Here is an 11,114-nt window from a genome sequence, read left to right as displayed (position 1 = left end):
TTTAGTACTGGGTCTTTGCACAGCACATGCCAGTGTTTCCTTAAAATTTTTTTAATTTTATGGGACTCATTGTTATATTTGGTGACAAATGGTACAATGAAATCTGTTTTGTCTTTTTTTTGTTTTGGCACCATCAATTGTTCTTGGTTTAAATCTAAGGCTCTCAAGTGCGCTGCTTCAATTACGTCTGGTTTGTACTGCCTTTCTCCAAATCTGGCTCCCAGAATTTCTGCTTGTTCTTTATATATTTCAACCTCCGTACAATTCCGCCTTATTCGTCTAAATTGCCCGAACGGTATGTTATTTAGCCATCTATGATGATGGCAGCTATTATTAAGCAGAAAATTGTTGGCATCAACTTCCTTGAAATAAGTCTTGGTTTTAACCACATTGTCCTCAATGTAGATGGTTAAGTCAAGGAAGTTGATGCTTTCTTAACTTATCTCAGACGTAAAACTCAAGTTGACACTATTGTTGTTAATATGCGTCGAAAAGGGGCCGAGGCTCTCCTCACTCCCCTGCCAAACAATGAGCACATCGTCGATGTATCTCCGCCAGAGGACCAGGCTTGCTCCATATGGGTTCCCAGACCAAATGTTGGTCTCTTCCCAATGTGCCATGAAGGAAATTAGCATAGCTGGGAGCAAACCTGGTCCCCATGGCGGTCCCGCACCTCTGCAAAAACATTGACCCATCGAACCAGAACAGGTTATGTGTTAGGATGAATTTAATCCCATCTAACAGAAAGCGTTTCTGCTCTGGTGGAACTGAAGCGTCTTTATCTAAAGCTGATGCCACTGCTGTACACCCATCCTCATGCCTGATTGACGTATACAGAGACGTAACGTCACAGGTTACTAATATATAGTCCTCCTGCCAAACTCGATCCTGGACTGCGTGAGGAGGCCAGGGGTCCATTCTATATGTATGTGAGTCCCTTTGCTGTTTTAATTAATAAATGCGATTTCTTGTGAATATTTAACTGGAACCGTGCCTCACTCGATTTTCTCATCACCCAACCCATCTACCCCCCACGCATCATAACACCTGGGGGGAGAGCCTGGCTGACGCCTGGGAGTTAGCACTGATTTTCGTGCTGCCCTGGATACTGGAGAAAACCCCCATTACGTGACGAATAGATGTGGATGGGTTCAATTTAACCCCAAAGTAACCAATTTCTACACCAGCTCACACAGGCCGTGTGAGTATAGCCTTATAGATTATATATCATTTCCCCTAACCCTATCAACATACAGCTATATCTACCTGGGAGAGGCACAGCTCGCCCTCAAGGAGGTGATCACTAATTGTGGTTGCTTACACATGGCCGTGTAAGTATTATTATATTTACAACCCGCCCCCCACCTTTGGAACTACTGTCAATATTCATCACCATTATTATTGTATATGTCTTTCTAATCCCATGCTCCCCCATTGTTTGTTTGTTCCCATGTTTCTATAAGGGCTCTGGATTAACCCTTTTCTGGGGTTGAAGCTGAAGGGATCCTACTGTTTGCTCTAAGTATTTGTAAGAGAGCTATTGTCGAATTGACCGCTTCACTGTAAGCACACTTTTGTTTCTAATCTGAGGTAAGCGCCTGTTTTTTTGCACACTATCATAGTCCAAAGATGTTAGGCAGCTTTCTGCCCCATTTTAGGTCAGAAAGTGCAGGAATAGTTAAAAATGATCCGTTCCACAGCTTCCCATTAACTCAGGCAATATATATTTAAAACCAGAGACATAACATAAAACACAGACAAAGCTCAGTGCACATCCAGAAAAACTTATATACGGTACAGTGTCTAAAAATACATGTATAAATAACTAATAAATAAAATGGTCTTTTAGTTTAACATTTTGGCCAAATTGTTGTAAGCCCTTGAGCCAAACTTCACGGCAGACCACGTTTCAAGGGTCCCTACACTAATATAAATTCTTAATAACCTGTGCATTGCCAGGAAGAATGATTTATAATAAATCTGTCAATATAAGTTGCAAAAGTTCTAAGTCTGATTGAAGCTTTTATTAACCTGTACATTACCAGGAAAAGCACTCTGTAATAGATTTGTCACAATCACACTGCATGCAGGCACTATATTAGTGTAGGGACCCTTGAAACGTGGTCTGCCGTGAAGTTTGGCTCAAGGGCTTACAACAATTTGGCCAAAATGTTAAACTAAAAGACCATTTTATTTATTAGTTATTTATACATGTATATTTAGGCACTGTACCGTATATAAGTTTTTCTGGATGTGCACTGAGCTTTGTCTGTGTTTTATGTTATGTCTCTGGTTTTAAATATATATTGCCATGCTCAGTAGCACTCCTCTGTGAAACTTATATGCTTATATATATGTTGTGGGTATTTTGGGGGTTCAATTTGAGCTTGTAGGTGTTCTGTATGTTTTATCATTCTTGTGCAGCTAGTCTTGGCTGTTTTGGAGGGTGGCAACATCCTATCCAATTGAAGCTCACTCCCTCCCACATTTAAATGGTTAAAAGCTCACTCCATGGCATCTCCAACTATCAGGGGAACTTGCCTGCATGCAGTGTGATTGTGACAAATCTATTACAGAGTGCTTTTCCTGGTAATGTACAGGTTAATAAAAGCTTCAATCAGACTTAGAACTTTTGCAACCAATATTGACAGATTTATTATAAATCATTCTTCCTGGCAATGCACAGGTTATTAAGAATTTATATTAGTGTAGGGACCCTTGAAACGTGGTCTGCCGTGAAGTTTGGCTCAAGGGCTTACAACAATTTGGCCAAAATGTTAAACTAAAAGACCATTTTATTTATTAGTTATTTATACATGTATATTTAGGCACTGTACCGTATATAAGTTTTTCTGGATGTGCACTGAGCTTTGTCTGTGTTTTATGTTATGTCTCTGGTTTTAACTATATATTGCCATGCTCAGTAGCACTCCTCTGGGAAACTTATATGCTTATATATATGTTGTGGGTATTTTGGGGGTTCAATTTGAGCTTGTAGGTGTTCTGTATGTTTCATTAACTCAGGCAGCTGGATGGAAAATCCAGACCACAGATTACAATGGCTCTAGTTCTCCCTCACCTGCTCTTCTAATCACATGCACAGGTATTTAGAGCAGAGAGGTTTTGCATTTCACTCTCTCTCCTTAGAGCCTGGAGGCTGGGGGTATCGCTGTTCCCCGGAATCCAGTTCGGGGTGGACGGCCCCTCCAAGTATCACAGTACCAGAGAATTTGCCTGGACACTTGGGACCGAGTTCCCACCACGAACAGATAAGACAAAACAAATGGTTATTGCTGTGGCTAAAAGACTGTGCTGTATCTAGTGACCCTAAATGAGAGAGCATTGTTTTAAGCTGCGGAACCAGGTTAGTTGGCCAGCAGCTGTTAGAGAGACTGATTCTGATGTGTAGTTAAATCCCTGAAAGGGATAGGATTTTGTTTATATGATTTTGGTTTTATTTCTTAAAAATAACAGTGTGGGAAATACTGTAACACTGAAATAAGTGAACTGCTGAATGAAAGTATCTGAGTACCTCTAACCTACACATGTTAAAGCTGCAGTACCTTACTTGGATGAAAATAAAGCAGGCAGAAGCTGTAAACCTTTACTTACCTAGGCTCCGGCGGCTTCCTTCCTGCGTCGCCATGGCAACGCGGCGTCAAAATGATGTCGCGAGGTCATGTGACGTCACGTTGCTATGGCAAAATGATGTCATGACGCCAGAGCGCAGGTAAGTGGGGGTTACGGGGGCGCGGGAATGAGGGGACTGCCGGTAGTAGGGCGCAGGGAAAAAAGTTTGTACGCCCCCCTGGTTTAGAGAGTACCTATTGCCTCTAATAGGACTATTTCTCCCTATCCCCATTCTCCTTTTTATTTTCGCCATTTGTATAGGGTTACCTCACATAGAGGGTTATCCATATACTTACATTTTATTTGAGGATTTCTCTGATTAAAATTGATTTGAAATAATTCATCATTACATGTTACATTAGATTCACTCGTCTCCATCAGGTTCTCAGGTCAGCAGTATCACCAGCCGTTGAGTGCTCTCATTATAGGGGTTTGTGACAGGGTGAAGTCAACCCCTATCAGTTATGCCTGGGAAACATATGTCTGAGTGCTTCATCTAGCACTCAGAAGGTTAACTCAGGAGGAAGCTAGGTAATCAGGAGGTAAGCTGACACCTGATAGCCAGCAATGTATAAAAGGATGTTGTTAGTGGTAGTAGCTGCCTGCCTTAGACCAGAGCACACGGCTATATGTGCTGCTAGCCAGACGGATACATCAAGCTAACTACTGCAACCAAAGTAAGAGACTTGTTCATTTGTTTTTCCTGACTGCTTAAAAGACACTTACGGTTTGGTTATGGTTTAGCCAGCCAGCCTGCTAGATAGGCCTGGTGTGTTAGTCAGTCCTCTCAATGGGGAGCAGGATTTGTTTTGTTTAAAGGGACAGTGTACCCGCATGTTATGTATGCTGTGGAGAAATAAAGCCACTGAACGTTTTCATTATCCTGAAACTATACGTGTGGACTGTTCCCTGACCTCGGCTACAGGCCGTCCTGCCACAGGGTTCTTTTTCTTCTTAGTTGATATTCAGTTATTTTCCCTGATTGTAGCACCTGTGTCCAGGCAGTAGCGAGGGTTCCCTGTTCCCTTTCTCCTCCCCTCCCCCTTACTTTGGTTGTGTATGTAATGGATTTTCTGGACCTGCCTGACCCACCCAATCTCACATTGGCCCCTGTGGTCTAACCAGTCCCCATTACATGGTCGTGTCTGGTGGTGCACCTGTTGGCAACAGGACTCCTGAGTCTCCCGCATGATGGTGTTTGGGGATTGTCAACCCAGACAGGCAGCTGAGGTAGTGTGTGCGAGTCCTACCTATATCCAGTGCAGCGCCTCCACCTCATCAGGATCCCTGCGTCTGCATGGGGATGGTTCTGATGAGGAACTCTTCTGTGGTGCCTTCCTCTGCAGAGTAATTCCAGACTCATACATGAGGGTATCTTTTATCAAGGATATCTTTATTGGCATGGTGGTATGGGCCAGCTGCCCCTCACAGCTAGCAGCTTAGCCGCTCATTCCTCTGCTGCACTCCATTAGGAAGGTTCCTTCTCCTCTAATAGAGTTGCTCTCCACCTCTCCTCTCAAAGAGATTCACCAGCTTCTCTGTCTCTCTGCTCAGAGCTGCACAGACTCACAGCTCTTGCATCAGACCACTGCAACACTGTTGCAGACCTCCACATGCCTCTTACTGAACAGAGGCAGCACAACAACAGGAAATGAACTCCTAACTTTAGGCAATTCTGTGTCTTATATCACCTCCAGAAACACAGACACACTCTGGGTCACTAAGGGTGGACACACAGCATGTTGTCACTTCCTTTGGGACATATGACACCTCACCAGGGTTTGAGGGCAAACCTCCATGATTGTTGCTGGCAATCCTGTATACTTACCAGGTTTACTGCCAGCATAAGAAAGAGATATGTACACCAATTTTACACATGGCTACATGTATAAATCATGTCAGGAGGGAAAGGGTTAACCATATTGTGTATATGTTGATCTGCCCCCCTGCTTCAGTAGAATGAATTGCTATGTTATGTATTAACATGGAGAGAGGGAGAAATGGTATTGTATTGTATTCCTGACAATGGATAAAGTGAAAAAATTATATCTTTCATTGTATACATGCTATAACGGTGATATTTGGACACAAGTTAAATCCTACCTATAGCAGGAGGCACAGGGATTGTTAACCCCTTCTTACCAATAGAAAGTATGATTTCCCCATGTAATAAGGTCTTTCACGGGCGGATCATCACAGCTTCAGCAAGTTCGTGGATGGCACAGATGACCTCGAGGCGTTCCTGAATGACTTCGAGACGCAGTGTTCCCGGTTCCGAATTCCAAGGAGGGACTGGGTGGTCAGACTGCGACCATTGTTATCTGGCAAAGCCAAACGGACTGTGATGGGTATTCCACGCGTGGATGCCGATGACTACGGTCATGTGAAAAGCAAGCTGCTAACCCAGTATGCCCAGACCCCAGAATCTTACAGGGGCAAGTTCCGGACGGGGGTGCTACTCCCCGGAGAGTCATACAGCACCTATGCCAGTAGGATGGCTTTGTACGGGACTCAGTGGGTGGAGGGGAATGGGGTTACAAAATTCCATACCCTGGTGGACTTATTCTTTCAAGAGCAGCTGCTGCAGCAGTTTCCCACAGATGTGAGGGGATGGGTCAATGACCATAAACCTCAGACCTATGAGGATGCAGCGAAAATGGCAGATGAGTATGTGGCCAGCCGAGTTGCAATGAAGGACCCTGTAGCACCCAAAGGAGTGGGCTGTGCGGCCCAGGGCGCTAAGACTACCCCTCAGTGGACACACTAGCCTGCAGCAGCAAACAGCGCACCCAAGGCTGCAGAGTTCAAGCATGAGAGGTGGTGTTATTCCTGCAATAAAGTTGGGCATCTCAGGCCAGATTGTCCGGACCGGGACCGTTCCAAGGGACCCCATCAGGGGCAACGCTCACCAGCTGCGAGGCCGGTCGCCCGTGTGGGACTGGCACACACAGAGGAGCCAAGTACAGCCGTGGAACCAGCCCACAGAGGGATGCCCAGCGGAGAGACTGCACTTGCCATCTCGGGCCAGCAGCGGAGAGCGGGGGACATCAGGTTGCTCCAGTCAGGATGCAGCCCAACGATGTCCGGCAGAAGCATCTGCGGAGGGTGACCATCGGAGACCGGTAGGCGGACGGCTTGCTTGACTCCGGTGCCACCGTGACTCTGGTTCGCCCTGATATGGTGCAGCCAGAGGATTTGCTCCCGGGCACCAGGATGCAAGTGACCATGCCAGACGGAGGACCGCGGTCACTCCAGGTTGCCCGGGTCTTTTTGGACTGGGGTGACGGACGTGGCATGAGGGAGGTGGGGGTTTTGCATAGGTTAGATGCCGAGGTCTTGCTGGGTAACGACCTAGGACACGTTACCTGTGTTTTTAATACTGAGCTGGCACCTGTTGCAGCGATCCCCAGGAGCCAGTCAGCAAGGATCGCAGCAGAAACAGCCCCTGTCCCCCTGCATTTGGGACCTACAGTTCCAATAGTCTCTGCGGAGACCAGACAGGTACGCCAGACTCAGTCGCTTTCTGACACTGTCACGCCTGTATGCCCGCAGACCTGGCAAGACCCCAGTACTGAGGTGGGAAAGGTATTACACCACACACCCACAGCAGTGGGAGCAAGCCCGGAGTGTGGTATAGCGTTGCTGGGCCTGTTGAAAGAGTGATTATTGATACTTGCAACGTCCTTAGTAGTATGCGTAGGGATAGTCGTGTCCGTGTGCCAATGTCCAAGGGTTCCAGAGGGTAGAGTCATCGGGGTACAAAGCCAGGTCCAAGGGTTCCAGAGAGCAGCATGGTCGAGAGCGTAGCAAGGTTCAAAGGGGTACAGAGAGCAGAGTAGTCCAGAGCAAGCAGGGTCAAAGCCAGGGAAATCCGAAGGAGAAACACAGGAGCAGGATACAGCAGGGACACAGAGGGAGCACAGCATAGGTCAGCACACAGGGAAACAGGAACTATGCAGAGCGAGGAAGAAGTGGACAGACAGGGATTATAATGGAAGCAATGACAGAGAGGGGAGGAGCAGAGAGAGAAGTGGGAGAAGATAGGGATTGGTCAGGAAGAAGAGAGGAGGAGACAGAAGGGGCAAACAGGGGAGTAACCAGTAGGGATTGGGAGGAGAAGTCAGGGTCGTGGCAGGTTAGAGAAAAGGAGCGTGTTGCGCGCCCTCTGTAAGTTGAGGATGCGCGCGCACAGGCTGTGAGAGCGCGATGACCCGCAGGGACCGGGAGGAGGACGCAGAGGTCGGACAGGGCCCAGAGGAGGAGCGTGTGCCTGCGCCCTGCGTGAGTGGGGCGCGTCACCAGGCGCTCGGAGTGCCACGCCGCGGGGACCGCACAGGAGGGAGGCAGAGGAGCGGACGGGACCACCAAGGATGGCAAGGTATTGCTCGTGGGTGCAACGGGTGACTGGGAGCGGGGAGCGCTATTGCAGGGACTCGGGGACCGCGCGGGTGCGCGAGGTCTGCGGGGCAAGCGATGAGGAAGTGGGAGAGAGGTAGAAGGAACGGGGCAGGAGTGGGACAGGGTAGAAGGTGTAACAGGAGATGGGACAGGGGAAGATAAGGAAGGGGAAGGAATCCCCTGGATCGTTACAGACACTGACTTACTGTTCCCTGTACCTGTTCCCTCTCCCCCTGACTCAGATGTGACCGGGGGTAGCCAGAGTTAGGTGACCAGTTTAGGGATGCAGTGCGATCTGATCCCAGCTTGGAGGGCATGAGACTGCGGGCGTCCGAGTCTAAGCCAAGCCAGGGGTCTGATTACTTCTTGTGGCACCGCAGGCTCTTGTATAGAGAGCAAGGGACCACCGTGTTAGATGCGATATGAATGGGGAAGAAACAGCTAGTGGTACCCCGGGAGTATAGGCAGCAGTTGTTGCAGGTAGCCCACTCCATTCCACTAGCGGGGCATCAGGGGGTCGCTAGGACGCGAGCCCGGCTGTTGCAGCGTTACTACTGGCTGGGGGCATCCAGTGAGGCGGCAGAGTTCTGCCGATCCTGTGACGCCTGCCAGCGAGTAGGTAAGGCGGGTGACCGTGTGAAGGCACCCCTGAACCGTTACCGGTAATAGGGGAACCCTTTCAGCGGGTAGCTATGGACCTCGTGGGACCCCTCATGGTTCCCAGCTGGTCAGAAAAGCGCTACATTCTCACGGTGGTGGATTTTGCCACCCGGTAACATGAGGCGGTAGCGCTTGCCACTATTGATGCTAGGGCGGTAGCTAAAGCTCTGTTAGCCATTTTTTCTAGGGTAGGTTTCCCTAGTGAGATCCTAACCGATCAAGGGTAACAGTTCATGAGTGAATTGCTCCAGTGTCTCTGGGATGCGTGTGGAGTGAAGCACCAGCGCACGACCGCTTACTACCCCCAAACCAACGGACTATGTGAGAGGTTCAATGGTACCCTAAAGCAGATGCTGCGAACATTTATGGAGGCAGAGGGAAAAGACTGGGAGATTCACCTGCAGCACTTGCTGTTTGCATACCGAGAGGTACCGCAAGAATCTACAGGCTTCTCTCCCTTTAAGCTGCTATATGGTGGCAGGGTGTCAAGAGAGAGGGGATTTGGCCCAGGATTAAAGGGGTTACACCCCATTTGGCCACCCTCTACTCTCACCTGGGAAGCAAGGGGTTAACTGGACTGGGGTCCAGTAATGTGTTTTTACCTTGCTTCAGCATCCTAATGTATATTCCCCTGTAAAAATGTATTGTTTCTGTTCCAGTGTTGCACCAACACATACACTGGGATTGATGCGGGAGGCTTAAGGGGTTAATGAGCTACAGTTTAGAAAGATACAAATGTGTGGAGTCTTTTCAGAAATATCTGGGCTTCAACAGGCTTGATTGAAGTTGGGTGTGAAAAGTACAGAGGGGGTTGGGTGTATGTTAACACATATTGCTGGTAGAGACAGCTAGGCCCTTGTCTGGGGCATTGGGTGTGAAATCTAGCACCTGTGACAAATGTTCTCTACACACGAGTCCCTGGTTCAAAGGATTTATTGACCAGGGGTTATGGGGGCCAGGGGTGCGGTTACCCAAGGAGATATCAGAATGAGTGACCTTATTAAATATAAGAATATTATGAGATGTCCTCGCTGAACGTGCTAAAAGCTGCATATGTGTATTCGTGGGACTGATTCGCACATAAGGATTACAGACACATGATGTCTAGCAGGTACTAAGAGACAGATATTAATATCTCTCTTAATTTTAATATTACACAGTAATATTTAGTCTTATTGGGAGCGTCATGCGTGCCGGAATGTATTAATATGTCTCACGTGCCAGCAAGTATTACTGAACTGAAGTTATGAAGTTATTTAGATAGGAAAAGCAGTTTTTAAACGTCCTTGGGTGGGAGGAGTTTTACTCTGAGGGAAACTGTCAACCTCACCACTGATTTATGAGAGGGGCTGGGTTTAGGTTGTGTTCAATGGGAAATAATTGTATAAGAACCAGGCTCAGCCTATGGCTATTGTCTTTCGTGTCTTTTGTGATTTTCAAGATTGCTGTATGAACTGCTAGTCACGATTTCTGACTATTTCATCATTTCCATCTTAAGTGAGTGTGCATATTTTGTCTGTTATTTGTATAATCTCGTGTGTTCACCTTTTTCAAGGAATAAATTACATTTTATCATATCTAAGTCTCGTTCAGTTCAACCCAGTTATATTTGGTGTGTATTATTAATAGCCTGTTACAACGCTATCGTCACACAGGGTACGGGGACCTCTGGACCTATTCCGTGAGGGATGGGAAGGGGAGACTACCACTACTGATGCTTCTGTGCTTCAGTATGTGATAGATCTCAGGGACCGGTTAGAGATGCTTATGGGGTTGGCACAGGACAACCTTAGGGCTGCTCAGACCAAGCAGAAGACTTTGTATGATCAGAATGCCCGTAGCAGAGAGTTCAGCCCAGGACAGCAGGTACTTGTTGCCAAGCCCATTCGGGAGAACAAATTAATGGCTGGCTGGTCGGGACTGTATCCGGTACTGCGAAAGATGAACGAGTGCAACTATGTTGTACAGGTAGATGTTGAGACAGGGAGAAATAAGACTTATCACATCAACATGCTGAAGGAGTACATAGCACCGAGTGTGGCGTCGGTGCTGGCCATTTGCAGCCCACCGATGGGAGATCCGGCGAGCAATGCTCTGCCTGATCTCCTGGGGGAGGCTAGGCAGGGAGGTACCGTAGAGCAGGTTGAGATAGGGGCTCAGGTGTGTGTCAGGCAGAAAGCAGAAGCCAGGGCTATGCTACAGAAGTATAGGGCTCTGTTCTCAGACAAGCCATGGAAGACACACATTGCAGATCACCCAGTGCTGACAGGGGATCTGAGACCTCTGCATAAGCATGCTTATAGAGTGTCAGCAGAGGTAAAGGGCAGTATAGAAAGGGAGGTAGAAGAGATGCTGGCCCTAGGGCTAATTGTACCGTCCCAAGGCCCTTGGACTTGTCCGGTAGTCCTGATGCCTAAGAAGGACGG

The sequence above is a fragment of the Ascaphus truei genome, chromosome 6, assembly GCF_040206685.1.
Source record: "Ascaphus truei isolate aAscTru1 chromosome 6, aAscTru1.hap1, whole genome shotgun sequence".
Taxonomy (NCBI): domain Eukaryota; kingdom Metazoa; phylum Chordata; class Amphibia; order Anura; family Ascaphidae; genus Ascaphus; species Ascaphus truei.
The sequence above is the reverse complement of the archived record's forward strand: the minus strand, read 5'-3'. Positions refer to the sequence as shown.